Source organism: Podarcis bocagei (assembly GCF_964188305.1).
Source record: "Podarcis bocagei genome assembly, chromosome: 1".
Classification (NCBI taxonomy): Eukaryota; Metazoa; Chordata; class Lepidosauria; order Squamata; family Lacertidae; genus Podarcis; species Podarcis bocagei.
Window position 1 is genome coordinate 124,280,269 of NC_138125.1, and position 19,993 is coordinate 124,300,261.

Sequence of the window (19,993 nt, forward strand, 5' to 3'; positions counted from 1 at the left end):
CCCAATAAATACACCGACGAAAAGCGGGGAAAAGAAGGGGATGTTGTGAGGAAACGTTGCACTGGGGCGCCTAGATCCGAGTCCCGCCCGGCTTTCCCGCCTCGAGTCCCGCCGAGTTGACTCGGGTTGCCTCCTCAGGCCTTGCTGGTGGTGATTGTAGTTGTGTGTGTGTGTGTGTTTTTAACAACGACACACGCACACCCCCCGTCCGATTTAACTCAGTGCCTCAGTCTCTCAGCAGGCGAAGGAGAAGGGCGCCGATAGGAACCCCCGCCATTTTCTCTACAAACGGGCTTAGTCGGGTTTCGAAAAAAGAGAGATGCCCTTTCGGGTTTGGGAGCAGGAGGTAAGAGGGGCAGAAACGTCCCCGGGTTCAATTGCAAACACCCACCCACACCCAAACCAGCCTGTTTTAAGAGCCTGTGCTCTTAAACCACCAAAAAGACTCATAATAATTCGAAATAAGTTCTTGGTTCATGAATTGGTTTAAACAAGAAGAAGAAGAAAGGGGGGAAGAGGGGGACATTGACCACTAATAGTGAAACATACGTTGTAGATATTTTTTCCACATGTCCCCAGAGGACAGGATCACACTTCAAAACGACCTTGACAGATTAGAGAACTGGGCCAAAACAAACCAGATGAATTTTAACAGGGAGAAATGTAAAGTATTGCACTTGGGCAAAAAAAAATGAGAGGCACAAATACAAGATGGGTGACACCTGGCTTGAGAGCAGTACATGTGAAAATGATCTAGGAGTCTTGGTTGACCACAATCTTGACATGAGCCAACAGTGTGACGCGGCAGCTAAAAAAGCCAATGCAATTCTGGGCTGCATCAATAGGAGTATAGCATCTAGATCAAGGGAAGTAATAGTGCCACTGTATTCTGCTCTGGTCAGACCTCACCTGGAGTACTGTGTCCAGTTCTGGGAACCACAGTTCAAGAAGGACACTGACAAACTGGAACGTGTCCAGAGGAGGGCAACCAAAATGGTCAAAGGCCTGGAAACGATGCCTTATGAGGAACGGCTAAGGGAGCTGGGCATGTTTAGCCTGGAGAAGAGGAGGTTAAGGGGTGATATGATAGCCATGTTCAAATATATAAAAGGATGTCATATAGAGGAGGGAGAAAGGTTGTTTTCTCCAGAGAAGCGGACACGGAGCAATGGATCCAAACTACAAGAAAGAAGATTCCACCTAAACATTAGGAAGAACTTCCTGACAGTAAGAGCTGTTCGACAGTGGAATTTGCTGCCACGGAGTGTGGTGGAGTCTCCTACTTTGGAGGTCTTTAAGCAGAGGCTTGACTACCATATGTCAGGAGTGCTCTGATGGTGTTTCCTGCTTGGCAGGGGGTTGGACTCGATGGCCCTTGTGGTCTCTTCCAACTCTATGATTCTATGATTCTATGATTATGCTATTTTTGGGATATACAGATGACATGAGAAAACTTGGTGCGCTTATTTGTACAACATTCTTCTTGTTTATAGAACCCAGTAAATAATAATAATTAATAAATTAGGCCCTGAGGAATAATTCATGCGCGGCTCTAAAACACACCTTTCTAAATCGGTGCGATTTGCAAACAGCTTTGGGAGTGGCTACTTTATTACTATTATTTGTTGCATTTATATACCGCCCTATACCCGGGGGTCTCAGGGTGGTTCAGAGAATACATAATAAAAATAAAAACAACAACCACCCAATAACCCCCCCCCCCATTGGCAGTGCCTCTCTCAGGCAGCACTTGTCTGCCTGTTGAGGCCTAAGCTTGCCAAAAGAAGCCTTTGGAGACCTGCTTCTTAATTATGTGTTTTTATGATATTAGTGCTGTGGTTGCAGTCCTAGGTCAGATTTAGGCCCTATAATGGGTTCTGCCAGGGTCTTAGGGCGCACCCCCCCCCCCGGGTATTTCTGCCATTACCTTTCATCCTGAGGTCCCAGGCAGGTTGCTTAATAGAGTCTGAGGAGGTTAGAAGAGTTGCTTCTAAAATTTAAAAATACTGTGATGCAGTGGGGAAATGAACAAGGACTGGAAAATCCCCTGTATTGCATAGTACAGTGGTACCTTGGGATGCAAATGGGATCCGTTCCGGAGCCCCGTTCGCATCCCGAACGGAACACAAGATGCGACGGCGCGTGCACGGGTCGTGTTTCGCCGCTTCCGTGCATGCGTGCGACGTCATTTTGAGCGTTCGCGCATGCACGAGCGGCGAAACCTGGAAGTAACGCGCTCCGTTGCTTCCGGGTTGCCGCGGAGCGCAACTCGAACATGCTCAACCCAAAGCACATTCAACTCGAGGTATGACTGTAGTAGCATGTGACGGCTGAGGTCTAGCCCTGAGCATCAGCAAAGCAACTCCAGCACAGTGGTACCTAAGCTCTCGAATGTAATCCTTTCCAGAAGTCCACTCGACTTCCAAAACGTTTGAAAACCAAGGCACAGCTTCTGATTGGCGCAGAAACAATAGCCGGCAGCTGCATCCGACATTCATCTTCCGAAAAACATTTGAAAACCGGAACCCTTAGTTCCGGGTTTTCGGCGTTTGGGAGCTGAAATGTTCGAGTACCAGGGCTTCAAGAACCAAGGTTCCACTGTACTGTACAGTGGTGCCTCGCAAGACGAAAAGAATCCGTTCTGTGATTCTCTTCGTCTAGCGGTTTTTTCGTCTTGCGAAGCAAGCCCATTGGCGGATTAGCGCTATTAGCGGCTTTTAGCGGCTTATCTGCTGATCGGATCAGCTGATAAGCGGCTTAGCGGCTTAGAAAAAGGGGGGAAAGGGGAAAAAACCGCAGGAACTCGCAAGACATTGTCGTCTTGCAAAGCAAGCCCATAGGAAATTCGTTTTGCGAAGCACCTCCAAAACGGGAAACTCTTTCGTCTAGCGAGTTTTCCGTCTTGCGAGGCATTCGTCTTGCGGGGCACCACTGTACATTGTTATGAACAGAAATTTAGCTAGTATTTCTGTAATAATATTTGTATTAGAAGAAGGAAAAAGTGTAATATAGCATGGCTTGATTTCAATAAGGCTTCTGACAAGTTCTTCCATGATATTTTTGCCAGCGAGTTGGTACCATGTGGGCTAGATAATGTTTATATTAGGTGGATTTGTAGCTGGCAGGTGAGCCATACTAAAGGGTGCTAGCCAATGGCTGCTCATCAACCTGAAGAAAAGGGACTGATGGGATGTCCCTGGGTTGTGTCCTGGACCTGGTGTTGTTTAACACATTTATAAATTGCTTGGTTAAGGAGCAAATGGCACCAAACTGAGTCAGCGAACGCTGACAGAAACAGGATCCAAGATGATTTTGACATAATGGGAGACCTGGGCCAAAACTAACAAAATGAATTTCAATGTTATGTGTAAGTTCTGTATTTATATGGCAACTTAAAAAGTAGCTGCAGATTGAACTTTTATGTTGGACCTTTGGAATTAGTTCCACGGAATGCAAAACCAGCAAATTTGGCATGTATTGGCTTAGGTCAGTGTTCTTAAACTCAGTAAGTAAGTATGGCAGTACAGTACCATACCATACATACAGTACCTCGGGTTAAGTACTTAATTTGTTCCGGAGGTCTGTTCTTAACCTGAAACTGTTCTTAACCTGAAGTACAGTGGTACCTCGCAAGACGAATGCCTCGCAAGACAAAAAACTCGCTAGACGAAAGGTTTTTCCATTTTCGATTTGCCTCACAAGACGAAATTTCCCTATGGGCTTGCTTCGCAAGATGAAAACGTCTCGCGACTTTGTTTCCTTTGTCTAAAAACAAAGATATGTTTTGTTTATAAAGTTAATTTATTTTCCCTTCAGTTTTTGAACTGCTCTTTACAGTATGTGTGACTTTAAAGAGCAGTTAATAAACTGTTGTTGTACCAAATTTGGCTTTGTTTGAACTTTTTTTGACCATAGGATCGCATTAATTGATTTTCAATGCATTCCTATGGGATTTCGTGATTCGCAAGACGAAAAATTCGCTAGACGACAAAACTTGCGGAACGAATTAATTTCGTCTTGCGAGGCACCACTGTACCACTTTAGCTAATGGGGCCTCCTGCTGCCGCTGTGCCGCCGGAGCACAATTTCTGTTCTCATCCTGAAGCAAAGTTCTTAATCCAAGGTACTATTTCTGGGTTAGCGGAGTCTGTAGCCTGAAGTGAATGTAACCTGAAGCATATGTAACCCGAGGTACCACTGCCCCTTCTTTAACATGCTTCCAGCTTAACTTATATAAAATGAATAACCGTTTCTTGATATAAAATAGTTTAATTTTACTTTCAATTGCAGGAGACTTATATTGCAAGAAAAAGCTTGATATATGACGTCTCTGTGTGTAAAGTTGAGGCCCGTGAAGTAATTGAAGTAAGTGGAATTATCACATTTGTTAAAAAAATACTTATAAGCATTTTCATACTGATAAGTGGATTTCTTTTTATTCTTTAAAAGGATACCCAGAGGAGTTCATAATTATTACAAGTAATATGATTTATTGCTTAATACAAATCATTCTATGGCATTTCTTTAACCAAAGCCAGCCACTGCTTAGATTAGTTTAAAGGATTTTCTTTTTACTTTTGTTGAAGTGCTGTAAGACCTAGAGTCGTGATAATACGTTTAGCACTACTGAGTGTTTAAAAGTGAAAATATTTATCACATTTTGCGAAGCGCACATCGTTGCAAATGATACAGAAAACTGATTTTAAATAAATATACGATTTCAAGCTTGATAATCATTTATAGCTTAACTAAGATAGAGATATATTACTGCTATGAATTTGATCCTCTGTTACTTCATAATTATCATGGTTTTCTGCAGTGAATTTGATATATAACAGTTGGCGAAGAAAAGCTGCTCAGTTGTGTGACTAAAGATTTTATAGAAAACATCTGACATAATTAGTTCAGCATGTGCACAGTATAAGCATAAGATTTTGAATTAAACTTTGAAGAAAAGTTATTTCATATATGTTACATATGAATCAAAGTCCATACAAATTAACTGTTTATAATATTGTAAATGGTGTTTGGAATATAATTTCAAAACATTCAACAAGGAAATTGAATTTAGCTTCTGTTTAAAGGCTTGAATGAACTGTTCACACCTGTTAGTTTAAAACAGCTGCTTCTTTTATTATCAGTAAGCAGATGCAGAAAGTAATGGAATGTAATAAGATAATCCTCACTACAAAATATCCTCAGAGCATAATGATTCAGTATTTAAATGTAATGCAGCTGTAATTTACAATTGTAGAATTTATGCCTTTTTCTTTTTATTCAAAATGCATATATAGTTGACAACCATTTCTCATGGGGGTTCTGTTCCTGGCTCCTGCATACACTGGCAGAGTGCGTATAAGCATATTCCTCCCTGCCCCTGTTCTGCCCTTTTAGTGATGCATTCAGTGACGTTTTTGGGTAATTTCCGGGTTTGGCACCATTCATGCTTATGCAATTGCACGTCATTCAGATGTGTGTTAATCAGCCGTTGCATATGACTTTGCTTATAAGTTCATGTGACAGGATAACTGACTGAATAACTGCGGCATTTTCCCTGTTTATTGTACGTAGTTTTATGTTTCAAAGTGGGCTTTCAACTATTGAGTCCCATCAGCGGAAGCCCTTTGCAAAGACTTTTGCCTGCCCAATAAGGTTCTCCCCTCCAGCCAATTGAATCTGTGGGGGTCTGGAGAACCCCTGGAATATACACTGTGGATGGGAAGAGGGAGATTGTTTTGGTAAGCCAAAATGCTTGTGCTGATCAAACATTCGGAAGAGCACAGTGTTGAATTCCTCCCAACAAACAGACATTTTAGAGAAAAAATATTATCCTAGAGTAGGAGCAAGCCAGAAAGATATGCTTTGACTGTGCAAGTATTCATGAGAATACATTCAAGGTGAAGCAAGATGTTAAAGTGGTAGTCTGTGACCCAATCCAAATTTTGTCAAGAAGATAGTAGGAAAGTGGGAAGGGCAGAAGGCACTTGCAAGGATGGATTTACAGATAGGAGTGACAGTGTTTAATCTGCAAATTCCACCCCAAGGTTAATTTTTCCTCAGCTGAGTTTACTTGGAGTTTTGGTGTTTTCTTGGTGGTGGGAATGTAAAACTGTTGAATAGCATTTGCACAGGGAAATAATGGAGCACTGCTTTCCAGCCAGAAAATTCTTTCCTACAAGGAAGGCTTTTTAAATATATTTTACTGCCTGAGAACAGCAAATAGCACCACACTAGTCAAGGTGTGTAGTACTTGAGGCGGCCAAGATAGCATGGCATCCATATCAGAAAAATCCCCACAAACTCCTCTCCCTAGGAATGAAAATACTTTAAGTAACATTTTGTTGCTTTTTCATGACTTCTGAATTCAGCCGATAAAGGGAGCAACCTTGTTCTGTCTAATGGTAACACTAGCCCTGTGCCCCCAGCAGTAGCATTACCATGGAAATACAAGTTAGAAACTCTGTACTGTATTTCCTTCTAGCTTTGCTTAGACTAAGTAGAAGTGGAATGGAGTAGCCAAGTACCATAGTTAAATAATTTCATCTTGCTCTGCATGTTGTAGATTGACTTGAAGTCCAATCCTTAACATATTATGTGAAGATACACTTCTGTTATTGAATAAATTTGATAATTAGCTCTGGATCCAAGTAGGTGTGTTTGGAAATAAGGATTATGTCAATTTTTTATACTATACAAGTAATAATGGTCTGTTATATTAGTATATTTATGGCATGCCAATCACTGTTCCTCTGGTATGGGAGCCTGAAGTGTTGCTTCAGATTTAGGAAACTGGAAACTGGAGTAGATGCATTTTAGGCTTTTCCCATACGGTTCAGGCTACATGTCTGATGTTATCAGAGTATGATGAAAGGTAGCTAATGCTGTTAAGATATAACTGCAGGCACATTTGATTTACTTTGGCTTTATTATGGCTTGAGGTGGGAAAAGGTTTTGTTCCATAATTAAGAGGGACGAACACTATTGTACTCTCCTTATAAACTGCAGGCGGGAGACCTGGTGGCAGATATTTTTTTCTTACTAGGGAATTGCCTCACACTGTGATACCATGTTTAGCTTCCTGGAGTCAAGCATGCATTTCATTTCACAGTGTCCCTAGGAAAATGACATTGTCTAGAGCAGGCATAGGCAGACTCGGCCCTCCAGATGTTTTGGGACTACAACTCCCATGATCCCTAGCTACCAGGACCAGTGGTCAGGGATGATGGGAATTGTAGTCCCAAAACACCTGGTGGGCAGAGTTTGCCTATGCCTGGTCTAGAGATGTCTTAATATAAAAAAAGAAAGATGATCCCCCCCCCCGATACCACTCATCCTTAGCATTGTGAGAATGCAGCGATTAACTTGGATTGCTTGAAAAGAGGATCCAGAGAAGTGTGTTCATAATTCAGCTTGCAGGGTGAGGATTTTGTGGCTCCTCTCCCTTCATAGCCCTCTGCACTTACTAAAACCCATTCTTGTGGGCCGAGAAACCCTCTGCAACAGTGAGAGATGGAGCATGGGGAGTTTAAGTAGGATGAGGAAATAAGAATTCAGTGGCGCTGCCTCGTACAAGCAGAAGTATATTTCCTTTTGTACAATACATCATTGGATTGCTTTAAGCACTGAATTACATAACTTTCATTTGTCCCTATTGTCTGTTCATTTGTCACGGCAATCTTATCAGGTATAATGTATTTAGACTGTTATGTTGGCTACATTATAACTGAATGTAATTTAAGCATAAAGTGTTGACGTTATATTATAAATTGAATTAGGTATTCATTAGCATTGCATTAAGAACCTTTGTATGAACATGCAATCATAATTTACTTATAAAACAGCATTTATTCATTTTAATTTGGGATATTGGCAGATATTTTCATGTTTTAAGTAGCGTTGTTAATGAAATGTCATGCAACTGTGAAGCATTATTAAGTCATCACTCAGAACAGAATAGAAGCATAGTAGTTGAGTGTTGTAACTTACGTAGGAGATTAGTTTCCGGAAACATAGAGACTAATGAACATGGCAGCTGCATTACTAAAATATTGTACTCCAGCCCAGAACAGTTTCTTAATTCATGCATACAGAAATTTAACATTAATTCATTCACTGTGTTTTTTGAGTCATCTATCTTCCATGTTTTTAGCAAATTGTGAGCGGAAGCCCTGGCCTGTGAGGAACTAACATCTGCTGCTTCAGCCATTTCCAGCCCAGGAGATTCAGTTGCAGAGTAAAAATTGAAATGCTAGAGAACTCCTTCTAACACCATTGCTCCCCCAAGCTCCTTTTGCAGCTGCCAGCAGATGCAGAAGGCAAGGTGACATCAGCAGCAGCCCGGTGACAAAATCCCTGGCCTGTCTGCTTCTGTAGACATATCCAGGCTGGGAGTTTCAGCCGCAGAGTGTTAGTTAGAATATCAGAGGGCAAGGGGAAGACTTCTAACACCATGGCTCTCCATCACATTCTGCATCTACCACCAGAACCAGTAGCTCAGCAGTGGCCCGGTGGGAAAGCCCTGGCTTGTTAATTATTTTCATCCATCTGCTTTGGTCCCATAGTAGAAAAGGCGCTTTCCTGTGACTTAACTAGCTGGCTCTCTAAAGGAGGTGCAACACACAGCCAAGTCCTTTGAGCACAGTGGACAGGCAGAATCATATGGGAGGGCACAATATTTTTCAAATATCCTGATCCCATACTATTTAGGACTTTATAGTTAAGAAGCTGCACCTTAAATTGCGCCAGGAAATTAATTGGAAGCCATTGTTGATGCAATCAGGAAAGTAGAAAAGAGAGCAATTTGGCCACTCCATTTTGCAGTTACTAAAATTTATAAATTCTTTTCAAGGGTTACTCTATGCAGAGTGCATTACAGTAATCCAGTTGGCTGTGACAAAGGCATGCATGGCAGTGGCAATATCTGCTTTATCACAGTCAAAGCTCTACAAAAGCACCTTCCTAGCTATGACAGCCACCTGGGAATCCAGCAGCAATGGCAGATACAGAAACACCCCCAAACTACAAACCCTGGTTTTCAAAAAGGAGTGCAGCCCCATTCAAGACAGAACAAATTCCCACTTTAGTTTCAGCTCTATCCTTTCTGATTTAAAGCTGAATTTGTAAACTTGATCCAATCTGTGACGGCACAACTGCACCCTTATAACACTTCAAAACCTCCACTGCTTCCTTGTCATTTGATGGGAAAGACCTATATAGAGAAATTGTTAAAACAGATTTAAGGATGATTATTTTGTTAAGCTGTTTTCTGGTTATCCAGCCTTTCAGCCATAGTTTAAAAAAAAAATCCAGAGCAACTATTTTGGCATAGGACAGTTTGTTGGAAGGAAGATTTCATAGCTTGTTATGCTCTATTTATACAAACACAAGTCACTTGGAGTTCAGGAGATATATTTAGGATCAGCATTTGTGCATGGTGTTGCAGCTAAATAAAGTAATGCTAGAGCAGCTTATTAGAAATGCATGAAACCAGAAATGCAAAATTGTCATTTATTAGTAATCAAATATAATTTGAAGATTCAGTAATGGAATCTGAATAAATAGACCATACCTAGACTTCATATTTTGTTTATTTAAAAAATGATAAATATCATTTACAAACAATTAGCACAATCAAAATATTCATATAATATAATTTTTATTTACAGATATTACTGTGCAATGTTTCTCTGTTATCATATGTAATTATGTTGGTTCTGTTATTGTAGTTTCTAGGCAAATCCTGTGTAATTGTGAGTATTTGCCAGAAGGATTAACATTTTGAGAGGTCTGTTATGCTTTATGCATAATGTATCAGACTCTTAACAGAGATTACAAAATGATTTCTAATCTGTTTTCTGATTTGAAGACTGAAGTGTCTATAATAGCTGAAAAAGTATGCTAATCTGTCAGTTTATCATACGAATTTTATAGCATATGGTAAACTAAAACCATATTGACCTTTTGGTCTTGTTGATCACATGGATGAAGATGATCATCTGATGATCTGTACTAATCACTCTGAAATAACACCTGTGCAGAAGGCACCATAATACTGTTTGTTTCTGCTGTATTTCCTCTTCTATAAATCTTTTATATTTAAAAACAATTTAGTGCACCTAGCTTAATAAAAAGAATCAGAATATGCTTAATGCAGTGGTTTTATTTTATATTTGACTGGAATTTAAATTCATTTTATAATCATTTTAATTATTTATTTTAACATTTATATCCCGTCTTTCCTCCAAGTAGTAGAAGGTGGCATACATAGTTCTTTCACCTCCTATGAGATAGGTTTGGCTGGGAAACTGTGAACAGCCCAAGTCACCCAGTCAGCTTCATGGCTGAGTGGGGATTAGAATGCTGCTTTCCCAAATTCTAGCCTGACACTAATCCTAGAACACTTTACATTCTTAATACAAAAATCCTTAAAAATACGACATCTGATGGGAGGGCAGGCACCACTACCGAGAAGGCCCTCTGCCTGGTTCCCTGTAACCTTACTTCTTGCGGTGAGGGAACCACCAGAAGGCCCTCGGAGCTGGACCTCACTGTCTGGGCAGAACAATAGTTACACTACATTATGCTTTTTGTAAAGGGACAAACAGGTAGTTGGGCTATAGCACTGTGTACATACTGTTATGAGTTTGGTCAGTCTGGATGATACCTGTGGGTACCTTCCACATCTGTATATGTGGAGGTAGAGGAGACAAATGAGTGGATGTTGGGTGATCCCAGGATGAAAGGTAAACACCAGCCAGTAGCTCATGGACCAGAGGAGCGGGGAAGGCTGAGAAATGGGGGAATAAGGGTTGAAGGGTGTGCAACTCAAGATCAAGAGACAGAAGGACTGATGGCGGGGCATTATAGATTTTGGTGCTGAACCTTAAAAACTTTCATTTGAGCTTCTAAACTTAATGGATGCTAATGCATTAATGGTATTGTTCTACCAGAGGGTTTCATGGTGCTCCCTGCACGGTGCCTTCTACCTTTAAAATGCCGTGTGACTTGATCTAAGTAGAAAAGTTTCGATTGGAAGGAGTAAGGCATTTACTCATTCTCAGTGCTTTTTTTCTAGAAAAATAGATGCCGGTACTCACCATGAAGTTGTTACAGTAAGTGCCACACTTTTTAACAACAAAAAGAGGTGCCATTGCTGCGTACATTTGAGTACCCCCTGAAAAAAAGCACGCTCATTCTGGAAGTCCAGATGCTTGGTGGGAAAATTCTTCCTGTCCATTCCAAAAGAGGACAGGTATACTTTTCTGCTGTTTGTAACCACTCCTAGATTCCCTCACCTTCCAAAGCAAAACAAAGGTTTTGAAGTAAAGGTGCTGGGAAAACCTCACAAAATAATAATAATAAATAATAATAATATTAATAATAATAATAATAAATTTTATTTATATCCCGCCCTCCCCAGCCGAAGCCGGGCTCAGGGCGGCTAACAACAATTAAATAATCTAACATTATAAAAACATCTCATTCTAAAAATTAATTAAAATCAAATTGATGGCAACCGTTAAGCAAAATTCTGTGCAGATTGCCAGAGGAGGGAGTCAGGCTGTGCCCTGACCAAAGGCCTGGTGGAACAGCTCTGTCTTGCAGGCCCTGCGGAAAGATGTCAAGTCCCGCAGGGCCCTAGTCTCTTGTGACAGAGCGTTCCACCAGATTGGAGCCGCAGCCGAGAAAGCCCTGGCTCTAGTTGAGGCCAGCCTAACCTCTCTTGAGGCCTGGGACCTTCAAAATGTTTTTATTTGCAGACCATTAGTTCCTCTGTGGGGACATACCAGGAGAGGCGGTCCCGTAGGTACGAGGGTCCTAGGCAATGATACATGCTCCTTAGGCTAAAGCAGTTTCTGTTTCATATGTTCCAAGCCATGTACAGCTATTTTTCCACACTTACAGTCTTGGAAGACAACATTTCAATAATGCTAAACTTACATCCTGAGATACAAATATTTCTATTGACAAATGACTTTTGTAGGATTTTGCTGAGTAAAGCTATTCTTGTATATGAGCAATTGGCCACCTGCAACTGTTTGTCATGTAGCCTTGTTTGGGAAATACTGGTAGTAACTGAAAACTTAGGAATGTGTGAAAGCTAGAAGCCAGCTGTGCCTTCCTCAGCTTCTTCCAGGTGTTAAGATACATGGTTACTTTGCTTCACTTTTGGCTATGTAGGCATAAAAAACTCTTAACCCTTTCATTGATGTGGAATTGTTTTGGTCAAATATAGGGCAGTAATGGGTGAAATAAAAAGCAATTCGATGCCCAGATAACTTCGCTACCTCCTGTACCCTCATTGTACTCATTGCTTCATTCCTTTGTGTGGCAAAAACAGGATGCAACTTCTTGGGGTGGCAGGAATAAGTAAATCCAAGCACAGTCATGGATGGGTCAGAATGGGACATGGAGGGGGAAACTGGCTCCTCAAGTACCACGCTACATTTGCATGCATTTTCTTAAGTAAAAGAATAGGTTTGCTGATTTTGAAACCCTTGTTTAAAAAGCGACATGCAGAATAAGAATTTGAGGGGCTAGGGCCAAGAATGGGGAAAGGCGGCTGCATGGAACATCTGCATGAACCTGGCTGGTTCAGTTAGTAGAACATGTCACTCTTTATCCTAGAATGTTGGGTTCTCTGCCCTATGTTGGGTGTATATGATTTTCCATATGATTGTAACTTTTTTTCTAAAAACAAAACCAAAACCAAAAAAACCCTATGCTGATTGTTGAGACAATCCTGCATAAACTCTTTTGTGAGTTCTGTGAACTGCCCTGAGACCTCCTGGTATACGATGGTAAATAAATTCAAATAATAATAATTTAAGATGGTAATAGATTGTCTTTGGGTGAATCCTATGTTAATATTAAGGTTGTTATGTTCTGTCTATGTATCCATGTCACACATTTTGACATATGATACCATCTTGATGAAATGTTATGCAGCCTGCTTAGATGTTTATACACTGATGTTGTATCTACATGATTCACATAAACTCCTGTACTTTGTACTTGCTACAGAACATTTTTTTCAACACTGAAGCATCAGCCACTAAATCAGTAACTCAAACTATTGTCTAGAAGGTTGCTAATCCTTCATTTCACATAGCTGCTTAGATCCTTGTAGACCTTTGCACTCTTTATGTTAAGCTAATATAAGATAGAAGCAAAAGGCTTTGTCTTGATGACAGATAGTTGGATGGTAAACCTCTAAGGAATAATCTAAATGGTGTAGGAACTTGTGAGGCATATCTCACCCTTCCATTTAATTCCTGCATAAGCCAAAGCCAAGCATTATGTTTTAGAGCTTCTGTAGACTGAGATGTAAAACCAAGGTCCTGACCACTTGTAGCTGTTAAAATTCCTATGGGACTCATCATAGAAGTATAAGATGTTAATCTTAATATCCTGGCCAAATTCCAAAAGGGATAATTGCATTCTTCCTACCTAAATTCTCCCTGCAATTTCAATTAGTTCTGGTATTCTTCTTCACTTCCTTTTCTATGATGGGATGCATTCTATACTATGAAGCAGTTGTTGCATTTCATTCCAGAAGTGGCTGTATTTCAGTAACTGATTAAGTGATCACTGTGTATAAACTGTAGGCACTATTGAAGGAAGTGGAACATTTGATTATACAGCTGTAAATTATTTACATTTTCAAGTAAAAGAACAAGGTAGCAATGATAAAGTGCAAAATTAGCAGCAGCAGATAAAACAATAGAGTGGGAGTAAGAAACTGTTTTATAGTTCCATCCTTCTCATTTGCTTGCTGGTAGCTGGACCAAGCAGGATAGCCAGCAGGAGTCAGTGTACATAACACCACCTGGATAAGATGGAGGTACTATTCCTGCTGTAAAAATTATGTCTTATTTTTAAGCACTGCTGACTTTAATTCACCTGTCCTGCCACCCATTTCTCTTTCTTGCAGCTACCAGCAAAACTTGAGCTACTGTGCTTTGAGGTGGGAATTGCCCTCTGACAATGTGGTGCTAAACTGCTCACTTTTACAAACTCAACGTAAAAAGCTGAAATTAGATAAGCAATCCTCACCGCTGGTCATAAGTCTGAAAGGCCTAAAAGTGATCAAGAGATAAAAGAAACAGTTACTCATTTTAAATAATGTGTGTGCATACGTTTTAGAGAGCCATGGCCTGGTAATCTCACAGTGCTCAGAGTACAATAGCGCAAGAGTCCTAAGCTCCAGGGAGAGATGGATAACTTACTGCTCACTCAACCTTGTGCAACAGTACACTTGTCCTGTAGCGCTGACTTTGTTCCAGTCTTGCCATGTATGGCAACATCCACAGGTTTTGGTGTTACACTTGGGAGGCAAAGATTTGGGGTTATTGAAGGGCATGGCCCTTGGTCTTACAAGCCGCATGGACATCATGTTGATTCAGCAGTGATGACCTGGGGTGGTCATCTTAAGGTTGAAAATGTCTCCCCTAGAGGTTATGGAAAGGTAGTATTGAAACTAAGAGTTCAAATAAAGCAATCCACAAAATAAGTAGGGAACTGCAGCTGGCCCTGGATAGGTCTGATGGTGCAATGGTACCTCACCCCAATGTTACAACAGCCTGGGAATGGATTTCCAGCAAGTGAGTGTAGAGGAACTAAACAGAGGCTTGACCCAATTCTGTGGCAGGTAAGTTTGGGAAACGTTAATGGGAGATGAGGGAACAGGTGATGACCCTTAGACACATTTGCAGGTGAAGGATTTTTCTGGGGGCCAGAAATATTATTGAGGCCAACCTGCCCCACCTGTAGAGATGGGAAGGCCTGGAAAAAACCGGAAAAATTTGGGAGGGGCAGGTTTTTCCCCCAAAGCCATTTTTTTACCAGAAAAAAGTCAGGAATATTCAAACTATATCAAACTGTGTTTTTTTTCAATTTTTCTGGAAACTAGATCTTCCCATCTCTAGTTGTGGGGCCCAGGAACGTGGGGTAGGAAGGCCTTTCTGCTCATAAGGTTGGGCCCAGGCCTTGGAGCTGGGCTTCTTTTTTGTCACTTGGCAAGGCATGATTTGGTTCATCCAAGGTTCCCAGACTTGTCATTTCTCCTGCAGATGTTCTTAATAAGATGTGGCCCCAGTTTAAGCCATTTCATTCAACCCATCTCTATATCCAGTTGCAATTGTCCTGTGGTTCTTGCAGCTGAGGTTTGAGGCTGGATGAGTATGAAGCTTCTCTTCTAGGTGTGTAATCTCAGCCTATGTAGGGCTTCACTTGTGCGTGATCTGGAAGCCGCAGTTACAGGAGTGGGAAAGACTCTGTCAGCATATAACACCTGTGCTCAAAGATCTGTACTAGTTGCCAATTTGCTACTGGGACAAGTTCAAGGTGTTACTATTAGTTTATAAAGCCCTTAATAACTTGGGCCCAGTTTACTTGCGAGATTGCTTTACCCCATAAATGCCCACTCAGCCACAACGATCTGCAGAACTACAGGCACCGCATAATGCTCATTCTGCATTTGTAAGAAATTGATCTTAGTGTGGCTGTAGCCACACTTTGGAACTCCCTGCCTATTGACATCAGACAGGTATCTTCACTATGTTGTTTTCCGAGCCTGCTAAAAACATTTTTGTTTAAAACAATCCTACTCAAATATGTAGAATATTTACATTTATTTACATATTTACAAGGATCTGCTTCCATTATCAACCTCTTATAGTTTGTAATATTGAGCAGTATTCAGTTATTAAATGAATGAATGAAAGAATGAAGGAAAATGAAGTAATTATTACTTGTTTTCTCTGAATTGGGAACCATAGCCAGCACAACCCAGTTTTTCAGTTCTTGTCAAGTAAGCATGAAAGCTCTGCCCACTATGATGGTCCAAACACTCTAGCCATTCTCAGTGCCAGTCAACAAGCTTGAGACTGAGAACCCTTGCAAGGAAAAGTGTTGAATTAGAAAAAAATAATAAGTGTCAGGGGTTCAGGGAGAGAGGCACAGAGCAGGCAGGAGATGGACAACGATGGGCAAGAGTCTGAGGACAGTGAGGAGGAGGATGACAATGACTCAAGGGATTCCATGAGTCTTTCCAGCGAATCAGAGGATTCCCAGGAGGGGGCGCCTGTGGTCAAGACAAGGGGAGTCCCAGGGGGGACGCATCAAGGGCAAGGGGCCAGCAGGGGATCCCAAAGTGGCAGCTGGGAGTCAGGACCAGCTTCCCCCCCAGAGCGCAGCGAAGGGGGGGAAGGTTCCAGTGTGACAGGGGAAGCAGCTCCGGCAGCAGAAAAGGAGGGGAGGTCAGAGCAAGCCATCCTCCCGGAAGGGGGGGGGGAGTAGTGAAGGGAGTAGTGTAACTGTTAAGAGAAAGGTTAGAAGTTGGGCGCGCGCGCCAAGTTCAAATGTGCAGGCGCGCGGAAGAACAGGGAGCCCGGAGGAGGAGCCAGGTCCCAAAGCCCGCAGGAGGGAGGGAGAGCAGTCTGGGGATTCAGCGTCAGGGGAATCCAGGAGGGGCGAAACCCCAGCAGGCAGGAAGACCCTGCGGAAAAGGAGAGAAAGGAAGAGGTGGAGCAGCGCAAGCTTCTTAAACTGGTGCAGGGGAGGGACTGACTCAGAGGGGACTTCAACGGTCTAAGCGTAACAGACGTGGGGCTGCGCGCCTCGGCTGTGGAGCGGAAAATGAACTGCAGTAAACATCTTTGTATATAAAGTGAACCTGGCGTTGGTCCTTTGTGAGCTGGGACCTGAGGCAGCCCTGACAATAAGATATTCAAAACTAGCTAAACACAGACAGTGTCAAAGGGAACAAAGCTCAGTGCTGAACAATATTGTAGAGATGGATTCAGAAGGACTGTGAATGTCTATGTTTATGTGTTATTAATGTTATGTTCCAAATATATTGAAGTACAAATGCTGATATAAAATATCATTTCATTGAAAGAAAGTGACAGGAAATGTTTGTATTTCTTACTTAATATGAAAATAAAGATCTTGACATTTAAGAAATAGCGAAGTCATCAAGGGTTTACAGTGGTACCTTGGGTTAAGAACTTAATTTGTTCTGGAGGTCTGTTCTTAACCTGAAACTGTTCTTAACCTGAAGCACCACTTTAGCTAATGGGGCCTCCCGCTGCCGCTGCGCCGCCACCGCGTAATTTCTGTTCTCATCCTGAAGCAAAGTTCTTAACCTGAGTTAATATTTCTGGGTTAGTGGAGTCTGTAACCTGAAACGTATGTAACCTGAGGTACCACTGTATTTGCAGCTAGAAAATCATATGGAATTTGTGTGTGTCCCCCTCCAGTATGTCTTCATCATTTCAATGTGATATAAAGCATTTATACATTCTTTACAACCTAGTTCTATTTAATTCCCTCTTATTTTAATTATTCACAACCACTTTATTGGGTTTTCATAAAGAATAGCTTACTGAAATTACGGAGACTTGTTCTTATGGAGAGCTAGTGATCATCTTACTGTTTTTATTGCTTGTTCCTTTATCTACTTCCACTTTTTAAACTGCAATCCTGAATAAATAGGGAGGATGTAATTCCCAGTGAACACAATGAGACTTCCTTCCATACCCAGAGCTCTGTGGTTATCTTGGCTCTCTTTTTAGTTCTTTGCATTTTATGGCAGTTTCCCTCTGTTTTCTTTTTGTTCTGTACAAATACATGCTTCCAAATGGGGATTTCTTATTCACAATTTTCAGATCTGACACCTTCCAGAGGAGTAAGACAAAGCGCTATGATCTACTATCACGGTGTGAGCTGTGGAAATCTATGCAGTCCATTGCCAAGAATGAGCATCACAGGAAGCAGGTACTTTCAGTTGAACTAAATTTAGTAAAACACACGTTGAATTTAGTATTGAAATACAGCAGTTAATAATATTTTAGGAAGGTGTAAGGAATAGATTCAGAGCAACTGGAAGGACAGCTCTGAAGCATGTACTGTTGAACTTGGGTGATGCCCAATATGTTGGTTGCTGCTTGGCACTGATAGTAACTGAATAAGGTCAAAAGTTCTGTATGTTTTTTCTTCTCATCTGAGGCCATCGGCCAGCAGCCGTAATAGCTGTCAGCTGTGATGAGAAGTAGGGGCTGTAGGAAGAGTACATCAGTACAGACCCATCCCAAATCCTAGAATAGGCTACTCTACTTAGTCATTTATACTTTACTTCTTGAAGCACTGCAGGACTGTGGGAATTTTCACCTTCACTGGAACCTCAGAGCCAATTCATGACATCATATTAAACATATGACTTCTCACAGAAGTGCCAAAAGTTACAACTTGCTGGCCATAGCTCTGTAAAGTTAGAGTCATGCTACATATGATTTATACTATGCAAATGTCCAGTCAAACTCCCCAAACATTATGATAATAGCAAGAGCGAGAACTAGAATTTACTAAACAAATTGGTGATTTTTTAAAAGAGGGTTTGTTTCTCAGGATTTAGAATTATGTCTTGAAGTACATGTGTGTGTCTCTTTGAGAGAGAGAGAGAACAAAAAATGTGGATAGGAGTGTATTATAAGAACAGAGCATAGAAGTACCGGTAGGTTTTTGGAAAGCCATATAACTCAGTGTTTGATGATGCTTTGTTGGAAATCACACCTATCCCAGACCACTTCTGTTGTGTCTGTTTTTAGGAGCAGTTGCTTATACATTAATCTTTGATCACCTAGAGAGCAAGCCTAATTTCTGGGTGGGGAGCAATGGAGTTCAAATCTGAAGCCCTGTCACTTGCATTGGTCAGAGCAGAAGGGGGGGGCAGTATTTTACTTTTTTACTTTTTTTTGCTGTACCAGTACCAAACTGACTTTGCAGAGAAATTGAAATTGGGTCCCCTCAGGCTACTGGACCATCTTAAGACTCAGTAGATTCATGGGTGACTCAGCTCTCTACCTCTTTCCAGTTCTTGCTCTACCCTGCTTTGGGGGCCTTACACTTGCTACATGTGACAGTAGTCTGTCCAGAGCCTGCATTATTGGTGGATGTAGGAAAGACCTCTGTCCGCTGTTAGCAGAGCTAATCAAAGATGGATGAAGACTGATGGAAAAAAATCTGTCCCCACAAAATGCTCTGCCCCAAAGTGTTTCACCTGCATTGCTAATATGTCAGTCTTAGTTTTCCACAATTTATAACTGAGAGTAAATTACAATCAATGAGTACTGAACATTGTCAACAATTGATGGTGTTAAAAACTGCGACTTTCATTCTTTCTCAGTTCAATGCCACAGATGCATTACTCTACATTATAGAAAATAAAAATAAAATATTTCTGAGCAAAGATCTAATGGACCACTCATAAAACCCACAGTTAATAATACAATGCAAGTATTTGCTAAAAGAGGGACATTCTGGTTCAGGTGTACATGCAGCCAGGATTTCATCTGTGCTGTAAAAGGAATAGTATTTTCACTTCAAACCTGATATGAATTATACGCTTTTTGTACTACATTTCCCACTCTTTGGCAATCAGTACTGCATCAGTCTTCCCACGTTATTGACCGGTAAAACTATTTCATAATATCTGCTTGCAGAGCAATGTTGTTGCTCCAATTCTTTAGTAATGTTTCTTGTTTACTGACGTCTTCCCAGAACAACTTTTAGCCAATTCAATTTTACAGTTATGGATGCTAAATGTTTGAAATCACTCTCAAATACTTCATCATGTGCTGTTCAACTGTGTCTTAAGCTCCCAGACTGATTCCAAAACTAACAGTTGGATCTGGAGTTGGTCAGCTGTTGAACAAGCTATTTACACATGTCAGCATCAAAGCACCTCGGCCAATAATTAGCCACTTCTTTTAAAATTTATGTGTAGAATCCTTACATTGTAATTGAAGAGCAAGGTTGTGATTAGTAGATATTTAGCTTATTTTTTAAAGAATATTTAGCTTCTTCCAGTTGGAAGATAGTAGAAAATGAATTACTAGATAGGGAAAGACATTCCTATAATGTGCATAATATGAACTGCATTCATAAAAAAACAACCTTAAACCCTTTTGCTGATAGGTATGAAGTCAATGAT

General features: G+C 41.0%; 1 long non-coding RNA gene across 1 annotated transcript in view; it reads left to right on the top strand.

The window, feature by feature from the left end:
- Positions 1-16: 16 nt before the first annotated feature.
- LOC308581706 overlaps positions 17-19,993 on the top strand; it is a 67,751-nt gene continuing 47,774 nt past the window's right edge. Inside the window, exons 1-3 of the long non-coding RNA XR_014005197.1 lie at positions 17-346; positions 4,291-4,365; positions 17,670-17,778. This is a non-coding gene — a long non-coding RNA (uncharacterized lncRNA). The remainder of the gene's footprint in view (positions 347-4,290; positions 4,366-17,669; positions 17,779-19,993) is intronic.